This window comes from Ixodes scapularis, unplaced genomic scaffold (assembly GCF_016920785.2).
Source record: "Ixodes scapularis isolate PalLabHiFi unplaced genomic scaffold, ASM1692078v2 PGA_scaffold3__209_contigs__length_174095766, whole genome shotgun sequence".
Lineage (NCBI taxonomy): Eukaryota > Metazoa > Arthropoda > Arachnida > Ixodida > Ixodidae > Ixodes > Ixodes scapularis.
In genome coordinates, this window is record NW_024609868.1 from 169,004,117 (window position 1) to 169,014,310 (window position 10,194).

General features: G+C 45.3%; 1 long non-coding RNA gene across 1 annotated transcript; it reads left to right on the forward strand.

Annotated features, from left to right (window-relative positions):
• Nucleotides 1–4,969: 4,969 nt before the first annotated feature.
• On the forward strand, nt 4,970–9,977 carry LOC115318380. The gene is made up of 3 exons (XR_003918243.4): nt 4,970–5,038; nt 8,281–8,392; nt 9,796–9,977. It is a non-coding gene; the product is annotated as an uncharacterized LOC115318380 (long non-coding RNA).
• Nucleotides 9,978–10,194: the final 217 nt, after the last annotated feature.

Here is a 10,194-nt window from a genome sequence, read left to right on the forward strand (position 1 = left end):
TACATGTGCTGGATGATCTTCTGAGCACCGTAGCTTACGTTGCCACCGTAATTCGGATGATATTTAACTTTTTTCGACGCTTGAGCGGTCTCCGCGATTTCGTGTCGCGTCGCAGTTCTGAGGGATGCTGGCTGCCTTCGGGAAACGATCGCTATCGCTTGTGGAGGCTGTTCGTTCAAGCCTTGCGTAAATGCTAGCCGCTATCTTGAGAATCCCTTGAATGTTCCGCGATACCGGAGCACTGCAGAAACGCTGATCAGATGGTTTCGAAAGTTCGCGTTGCTATCGGCGAGCCCTTCGGACACGCTAGGGCGCGCTAAACTGAGCTGTGCTGTCAAACGCTTGGATACGGATCTTAGAACGAACGCCTTGAATGTGTTCGGGACGGCGACACGCGTGAAGAACTGGATGTTTTTTACTTTGACGTGTCGTCTCGTCCTTTCTCACGCTTGCGACAGCGTATCCCGGTCAGCGCGCGCTGGCTTTTTGAGCTGCGTCCAGCGGGATGGCGCGGTTGGGGTGCTGGCGTTTAGCGGGTTTCAGCGGGTTGTTAGAACACGCTCCAAGCTGGGCGTCGTCGTAGCGCTCGCGTACGGCGTGTGCCCCGCGCCGGCCTGCTCTGCGTGTCGTCGGTGTTCAGGCGCGCGGGCCTAGAGTTGCTTAAAAGTGTTGACAGGACCCTCTTAAGCTCGTCACTTCCGTTGTTTTCTCCCTTACGGGCCCTGCATATAGGCTCCTTGCACTGACGTCACATCGCACACTTTTGAACACCAAGTAAGAGGAGGAGAGGGAAGCTGCTTTTGTAAGAATTTTGAGTGACAGGTTAATCTTCTATAATCTTCGGGGGGGAGAATAGCGACGCCTGTACAAATCCGGGAGGTACAAAGGAGGGTCCTGATAAGAGGGGAGCTCCTTCTTCCCCTCTTCATTGGAGGGCAACGGAAATGACGTCCTGTGCAAGGAGCCTATAGGCTCCTTGCATTGACGTCACATCGCACACATTTGCACACCAAGTAAAAGGAGGAGAGGGAAGCTGCTTTTGTAAGAATTTTTGAGTGACGGGTTAATCTTCTATAATCTTCTGGGAGGAGAATAGCGACGCCTGTGCAAATCCGGAAGGCACAAAGGAGGGTCCTGATAAGAGGGGAGCTCCTTCTCCCCCTCTTCTCTGGAGCGTATCGGAAATGACGTCATGTGCAAGGAGCCTATAGGCTCCTTGCATTGACGTCACATCGCACACATTTGCACACCAAGTAAAAGGAGGAGAGGGAAGCTGCTTTTGTAAGAATTTTGAGTGACGGGTTAATCTTCTGGGAGGAGAATAGCGACGCCTGTGCAAATCCGGAAGGCACAAAGGAGGGTCCTGATTGGGGAGGCTCAAGTGAGGGTGGGTGCAACTGCTAGATCGGCGATCACGGGACATGGACGCCATTTAATTGCTAAATTTTGCTGGGAGTCTATGGGGCAAAGGGTCGTTTTCTTTCCTAACTCGGGTCTTAAAACCCCATTAAGGTGCTTGAATAATTTACACAAGGTATAAATGATTACTTTTCCATAGCCACCAGTTTTGTTGCGATAGGTTAAGTATTTTTTTAACGCGAAAAATGGTAAATTCCGCCATCTTGGACGTTGCTGCTTGTCTGGCAACTTTGCTTTCTCCGCTCGACGTTTGCAATTCTCGGAGCGAGAAGGAAGCGAGAGAGGCTGCGCCAAGGCGCACGTTGCTTGCAATGGGAGGCGAGAGGAGGAAAGGCGCATGGAGCAACAGAGTTGCAACAGAGCGGGCGCCTGCTCTCGTGCAGGCAACGCTGGCGCATATCCTTTCTCGAATCCTCTCCCTCTGGCGCCGCCATTAAATTGCAAACGCTCTCCAGGTTTTGAGTTGCGCCCACCCTCACTACAGCCTCCCTAGTCCTGATAAGAGGGGAGCTCCTTCTCCCCCTCTTCTCTGGAGGGTATCGGAAATGACGTCATGTGCAAGGAGCCTATAGGCTCCTTGCACAGGACGTCATTTCCGTTGCCCTCCAGAGAAGAGGGGAAGAAGGAGCTCCCCTCTTATCAGTACCCTCCTTTGTGCCTCCCGGATTTGCACAGGCGTCGCTATTCTCCCCCCAGAAGATTATAGAAGATTAACCTGTCACTCAAACTTCTTACAAAAGCAGCTTCCCTCTCCTCCTTTTACTTGGTGTTCAAAAGTGCGCGATGTGACGTCAGTGCAAGGAGCCTATATGTCTAGCCTTGCGAGCCACCCAGAGTACTACTACTGTAGCTAATGAAGATTATTATTGTTTGCCTTAATGGCGTTTTAGTTTACCCCGGTCATATTCGTGACTTCTAGAACCCGGGGGTGCACACGTACTTTACATGGCTGAGGAAAGAGGTTATATGTAAGCACTGATAGAGTGCAGGCAAGCTGGTAATTAATCAACATCTTGTAAACCCTAAGATGTTTGTTCGTTTTTTTAGCATTCCCCATATCAGAGTTTACAAGATATAGGTTATACGATTTGATTAAAATGCTCAAGAAAGTTGCAGTGTAAAAATTGCACACCTGGCAGGTGCTCTCGCTTGTATAGTGAACAGCTCGCAATGAAAACTCGCACGGCTGTCCCTTTTCGCACTCCGAAAACGGAAGCTTTGCCATGGTCAGCACATTAACATTCTGTGGTGCTTAGCTGGTGGGGGCAGTAATGTAGGAAGGGGGAGGGGGGCGGCAAGCAAACAATTTTCAAGATGCAATTGCTTCCCCCCCCCCCCCCCCCCCATGCACACACACACAGATGTTCAAAACTTCCGCTGCTGCCGCACCCAAAACAGCCATGACATCTATCGTCTACTTACAAACGTGCACATCATTCTATTAAAAAAAAAAAAAAAATCTACAGTAACAAATGGCCGGGGACCAGTGGCGTACCAACTTGTTTTTAAGTGAGGGGGCAAACGACACCCCCCCCCCCCCCCCCCGAGCTGGGGGGGCGGTGCCCTTGGTATCCCTTCGGCGCCGCCGGCCAGTGTTTGCCCTGCCCAGTGACGGCTGTTTAAGGGGGGGGGGGGGGGGGGGGGGCTGCAAAACACATTCCTTGCCCCCACGGTTGGTACGCCCATGGCTTTTCAAGCATTCCCTCATCTAGTAGTGTTGAAAATGTTCAGAAGACGTGTATAGTCTTGTGCTGAGGTCATGGGGGCAGTGGCATAGGAAAGGGGGGTTCTTTTTTTTAATAATATTGTTTACTGGAAATGACTGATTTTCCTGCAGCCCCCCCTTTTCCTATGCCACTGCCCCCATCACCTAAGCACAAGACAATACACGTTAGAAATTGCACGCTGCTCTAGTTTCTTTTTTTTCTTTCGTCAATAAAAATATTTAACCCTACAAAAAAAATTATCGCCAAAACTTCTTTTCTTTCCTTTTTTTTTTGGCGGGGGGGGGGGGGGTGATGTGTTTGGGATTCTCCAAGTTTTGGAGTGGGTACAAGATACCCACCCCTTTTCCCTAACCCCTCCCTCCCCCTGCGACAAACACATACACATACATTGTTCGCCTGTGTCCGATCCCCGTGGCGTGAGTACCGTTTAATCTGAAGTGCACCACTCAATGCTAATTAATTTTGTTTTAATAGAAGCAAAAACATTTGCATGAAATTATTATAATTCTGAAACCAGAACCACCAATATTTTTATAAACTCGTCGAGGCTCAAAGCCAGTGTCGTTCACAACACAACGTTGAGAACTTCTAAACCACTCTGTTCATAGCGCGACAAAATCGCACCACACGCGAAGTGCAGATAAATAAAATCCAACACTCTCAACGGCTTCGTGCCAACGCCTTCGTACCCTAATCTCCTATTACCCCCGTACAGCGTCCGCGCTTCCGCACGCAATCCGCACTCACACTAGAGTCTACTCACACACTTTGAGTGCGGATAAGAATCCAACACAATCCGCACTCGGAGTGCGGATTAGAATCCAAAATTATTCACACTCGGAGTGCGGATTAGAATCCACCACTATCCACACTCGGTGTGCGAATAGGGACAGCCACAAGCCAACTCCCACACCTGCCAGGCACTCTCGCTTGTACAGTGGAGACACATTCCAATCAAGGAGATCCAGCTTTGAATGTGAAGGCTTCCTACTTCAACTTTTAAATACTTGAGGTTCTGTTAAAGTTGAAGGGAGTCTCTTAAAGCATTTTTGGAACCATGTCCAAAACCCAGTGCTGGGTACAATTTTAGTCTAAAAGGCTGGTCCACACTGTTGCTACCCGCTAGGACTGAGTCTGACAAAACCAGTCTTCAAGCCTCTTGTGACAGCTTATGATCGTTCTGCGCAGCAGCAATGTTATTCGTAAGCAACTTAAAACCCTGTTTTGTTCAACTTGGTCATAGTCGGTTGCAACAGTGTGAACCAGCTTTAACACCTTAGGTGACTGTAATCAACAGTAGCTTCAGGATAAACTTGCGCATTGTACTACCCCAAAGTATTTTGACAACATCTCCGGTGTTGATTCTTGATTTCTATCCCAGCACTACAGAACACGTCAAAAGGCTTGTTGATTGCTGTGCATGTGCCTATCAAGCGAGCTGTGCTATTTCTAGGTGGTGTTTAATTTGTTTTGAAGTTCCCGGGATCTTTTAATGCACCGGTAAGTATCTAAGCTCCACTTGCACACTGTTCTTAATACAATTACTTCATGCAGAAGTTAATTTTTCTTATTTGGTTGAGTTTAATGGTGGTGTCGTCATGGTCTTTGCACTGTCGACGACAAGAGAAGCGTCATGTTGCACTTGTTCTTTTGTTGGTCCGTGAAGCAAGTTCTGGTTTCTTTTTTGTTCCAGAATGTCAGTCTGAGTGTTATTCATGATGTTGCAGGAAGTCTGTATGATGACGAAAAAACTGCAGGTGACTAGAAGCTGCCGATGAGCTGCCAGTCCGGATGGCAGCTATCAACACGGCAAGGGCCTGCAGGCGCATCAGCCCCCCCCCCCCCCCCCCCTGTTCCTCTACTGCCATTGGAGACAGGATGCTTTGTAAAAGGTGAAACAGGGCCCTTGCACTGCTTCCACAGCGCCCTGCTGGATTTATCTCACATTTTGATTTTCAAAACAAACAACATTACAAACTGTAAAATACCGAACAAACGCCCACTCTAAATTGGAGATAATCATAGAGAACTGGGGGTTGAGCACTTGGTAGGTACGATAGTTGGTAAGTGTTCATGGTACCTTGCTTGGTCTGTGCACGGAATTACGAATAGCTGCATTTGCGGAGCTAGTTAATTATGCAAACACAAAAAAAAACAAAGCGTGACCTTTTTTTTTTTTTACAAAGAAGCATTCTGAAAAGTGTTCGATTAGCATTGGCTGTTACTAGAGCCTTCAATTTACTCTTCTCAGTTAGAACAAAAGAGCAACCCATCTTTTCTTGTACACCACTTTTTGTGGCAATAAAAAGAAAGCTAAAGGGGGGGGGGGGGGGCCGGCAGGTGCAAATGGCTTTGTGTTAGCGCACCACATAGTTCTGAAGTTCTTTTGGTCTCGGTTTGGGTTTGGGTTTTGGCATGTCAACCACGCAGTTGCTAGAGTGCATCTTTTTTGTAAGAGGATTGCAGTTGCGGGAGTTGAATTGGGATTGCCGAGCATGGCAGGCACATTCACATCTCTTTACTTTCGGGTTACCCTGCACTGCCCGAAGGCATTATTGCAGGGGAGGGGAGGGGAGGTATGTAGTCAATCGTGAAGGTAGAAATACGCCCGTGCATATGTACAAAAAAAAATAAATGCAGGCACGCAGGTAAACACATTCAAAAACAAAAGCGAGCCCAGAATAAGATAAAAGCCACATTGGTTGCTCAGATTCTATAGTCGGTGACAGGTCAATAAGGAAGTGGAAGCTGCTCCCACCTTTTTCCACTCTAGCAGACTGAACCCTGGAGAGGAGGCACCCTCCTTTCCAGCGTTTGCTCTGCTAAAGGGGAAAGAGGTAAGAGGAGCTTTCACTTCATTCTTGACCTGTCACCGACTATAGGTACCTGCCAACGTTCCATGTTTTTGGACGTAAGCCAACACTTTGACCAGTAGGATGAATTGGGCTGTTGTATATTGGGTGTATCAAGGAGCGGCCAGGCTCTTTAAATCGACTGCAAAATTCGGCTTCTTAACCTATCGCACTACGACTTTGTGCAGCGTTGCTCAGGGATGGTGCATTTTTTTTGTAAAATTGCAAAGAGCAAGCTTACTTGAGGAAAAAGTAAAGAAAGAAAAAGGCTTAGCTCCTATGGAAATGCGACGAAGCCAAAGGTCTTCAAACAATATGCCGCCGTTTCACTAGAGAGACAAAAGATGGCACAAGGGGTCATGACGCCAACTGCGCCAACGTACGAGCATACGGCGCCGAAAGCTGGCGTCTTTAGCAGACAATCTTTTCGACTCAAAAGTGGCACGAGCTTTTTGATATCAGTTGCCAATGCATTATTTTATTATCCTTACTGATAAAACATATTGAATGGACACATAATCGATTAGAAAAGTGGTTTGTTGGGATATTTTGACGGTTTTTTTCGGAGTACCGATGTCATCTGCTTTGCAGTTCCTTGTTGTTACCGCGCCTGTTTTTGTTTGTGCGACTGTCGCCGCCTGCGGAATGCACTCTACTTTACATGTTTGATCCATTTATTTTGTTCCTTGGTTCGTTAATGACTTGAATGTCTTCTAGTCAGAGCAACGAAATTGAGCGAGTTCAGAAGCGCCTGGCGCGAACAGCTTATGACAGATACTTTAAACATTGTTAATATAATTATGAATCACTTGTGAACTATTTCGGCTTAAATCGTACCATTCGTGATGTGCGTTTTTACATAAAGTAACTTCTGGCCGGACTGATAGCAATCACTCTTATCATCCGTGAACTTTCACGTACCGACGCGAAGTAGTACAGTGATTTTACCATTTTACCCTAATACCCCATATGATTCCTCAGCCATGTCTAGAATTACGCACTTGTATAATAAACTTCATGATGTGGATCTGAACATATATGCACATACATAATTCCTTATCAACGCTAAAAAGATTGTAACCTCTATATATACTTTGTTTTTTAGTGCTGGGCTTTGTTTCGCTTTTAGCATGCCATATACTCATTCTACAGACCTCTGATGTTCCTGTATTTTGTTTGCTCACTTAGCTGCGTTTTTAAGGTGACGATTACTTTTGTTCATGTTGCTGTGTTTTCTGTTTGTTTGTTTTTTTAGTGTGAAGCTAATTTTTTGTTTATAGTGTACCAATAACAAGGTCTTTGCAGCTGTTTTTGGACACTAGCACAAAATAAAGTATTATTATTATTATTATTATTTCTGGAAATGTGCCGCTCCAAATAATTAAAATAACCCTCACTGTAAAACATGCCAACAGCAACATGGCAAGGAATTTTAATAAATCGTATTAAATTGTAAATCGTCTTCATGTATTATACAGGGTGTCAACTAATCTGGAAAACCTGGGATTGTCAGGGAATTTTGAACCATATGGAAAAGTCAAGGAAATTTTATTAAAGAGCTAAATCAGGGAAAATGGCACATGGAAGTGGTATGGCGGTGTGCAACGAAACCCAACTGTCGTGCAGCAGCGTGTCTGCACTGAGTAATGTTGCCAGAAATGTCACTAGGCAGATCAAGCAACCATCCATTAAAAGGGGTGAGCCACTTGGGCTTCATAATTTAGCAACTATGGTGAGCATAGTACCAATAGCAGGTCAGAGTTCTTCGGTCGTATAAGCACTCCTTCGAGAGAAACACCGGTCAGGGAATTTGAAACAAGTAATTCGGTAGGCACATTCAAGCAAATTCTGATGTTGTGCACTGCACGTCACAGTTAGCACAGACAAGCAATGGGCTGTCTTTTTCTTTGTTTCAATTATGTAACTGATACGTGCCATCAGAATTGCTAGTGTGGGGGAAAGTGCTAATTTTGAGCTCCAGCTTAAAGTACTATTTGGGGCGCATCAATATTCTGTATGAGCAAAATGCAATGAAAAAGTGCTAATTTCGTGTTCGCACTAGCAGTGTCATGCAGTGTGCATGGGGCAGGCCGGGCAAAATGAATCGGCACAGCCTATGTCGGTAGTCATTAACAAAGGGGTGACATATCATTTAATCTGGTCAGAACACTCATATATTCACCCATGTCTATTTGTAGTGGTGGTAGGCTTTCATATCTCCCGTGATCATCGCACCAGGGTAACGGACTTGGTTATGATTTTCATATTTTCCCCATTTACAGAAGCAGTCAGACTGATAAAAGGCCTGAGTGGTGCAACGCTTGAAGAAATTGAAGCAGGAGCCAAGGGTTGGCTGAAGAACTGCCGAGCATGCGTAAATAGCGCCACAAAAAGGTATGGTACTTAAGCATTATTTCATCTAAACATTTTCCCTTTTCCTGCTGACTGAGAAGTGGCAAATTGAAAACATACTTAAAAGTCACTTAATAATACAAGCCTTGTATAATTATGACTATGAAACTGAATGTATAGCACTGACTGAAATTTCGGATACCGTACACCTCGTTGCTCAAATTTTCGGAAGTTTTTTTTCCCATTTATACTTACAAGCAGTCGCCGTATGCTTCATTGCAAGCATTTTGGTTGTTTGGTCTCGTAGCCTCGAATCCCCGTCTTACGCATGAAAAAGCTGGATTGGGCCACGGTCAGATATTCCAGTTCCACTATATCCAACATAGCCGCCATCTGGGGGCCATACTTCTGTATCTTCTCGTGTTTGCATTTCCCTACCGCGACCAGGAGAAGAACTACTGTCCACCATTATTCCCGTGTTCTTCGAGCGAGTATATTTGGCAGATAGGCGCAGCAGTAAAGCGAGCTTGGTCAGCTGAATGTGGCCTCCAAATCATACCAGCTTTATCTTTACTGTATGCGGCAGCAATGGCCTCAGCAACGCTTGGCACTGCGATCATCCAAACATGTGGAAAGCGACCAGTATGAAGTGGAAGTTGCATGAGAACTTAATATTGGCATCAAACAAGTGGAAAGTGGGCAATACCATGCAGAGGTTGCATGGAATTTTTTTCATTTAAGTTAAAGACCGACGACCAGTTCGCGCTTTCCACTTTTCGCCCGCTTCCTCCTCTCCCTCCTACCCTTTCCACCCACGCCCGCCCCTTTTGGTCCCTTCTTTCCATCCTTCGCTTCCCTCGCCCGAAGGCGTGGAGAGGAGGGTCTTCTGCCTTGCAGAATCTCGAGTCTGGTCGTCGGCCTTTAAAATAGCTTTTTAGACTGCTTTTTCGGGTTGCCTTCGAGTCCGGAAAATTGGTCGGCATTTGCATTTAGACATCATCGAGTCACTTTGTTGGCATACTATTGCAAATAATTGCTTTGTAGATTGCTCCTTGTTTTTTTACCTTGTTTTGCAAAAAACAAAGTAGTTCATGTTGGTCTTGTGGTGTACTTTGGCATGGTGTACTTTGGCTAGCAGAATCATTCTCAAATCTTAAAAAGTGGTTTTCTGGACTTCTCTTCTATAGCAAACTTCAGTCATTTTTGGGCTGCTTTGAAATTTCGCAGGAAACTTCTAGCAGTGTCATACAAAATTTGTTTCTGTAGGTAGCTTTATATCCGAAAAATCTTGAAAATTCCTGATAGGCTGCAAAACATGGGGTATTTACAATGGGCACATTATGGGTACATTATATAATGCATGCTTAGACACTTGATACCTTTATGAAACTGGGAACAATAGGGAATATTAAACTCATAAAAATTTACTTTTCGTTTCATTGCAGGAAGCTTCCACGAGTCTGAGAGTTAAGAAACTTCCATGAGTCAGCCGGAAACTTCCTCAAGTCATCTGGATTGCAAGCCATTATTTCATTTCTTATTGTTTTAAAACTAATAAGCAGTGCATTGAAAGCTTCAATTATATTTACGTACCTATTTTACTAATAAACATGTTTTTACAGTTCTTGAACAGGAGAAAAATTATTTGCTTACTGGTGCGCAGCTATGGCTGTGTCACTTGAGAGCTTGCGATTGACAGGCGTTCAATATGTGGTGTACTTACAGACATGCAATAGCTATGCTTTGCTATGTTAACCATGTCATCTTATTCACACCAGCTTGGTGCAAAGGCCTATTTTTGCAACAGCGCTTGACTATATTGCAAAGACTTGACTCAAGTGACT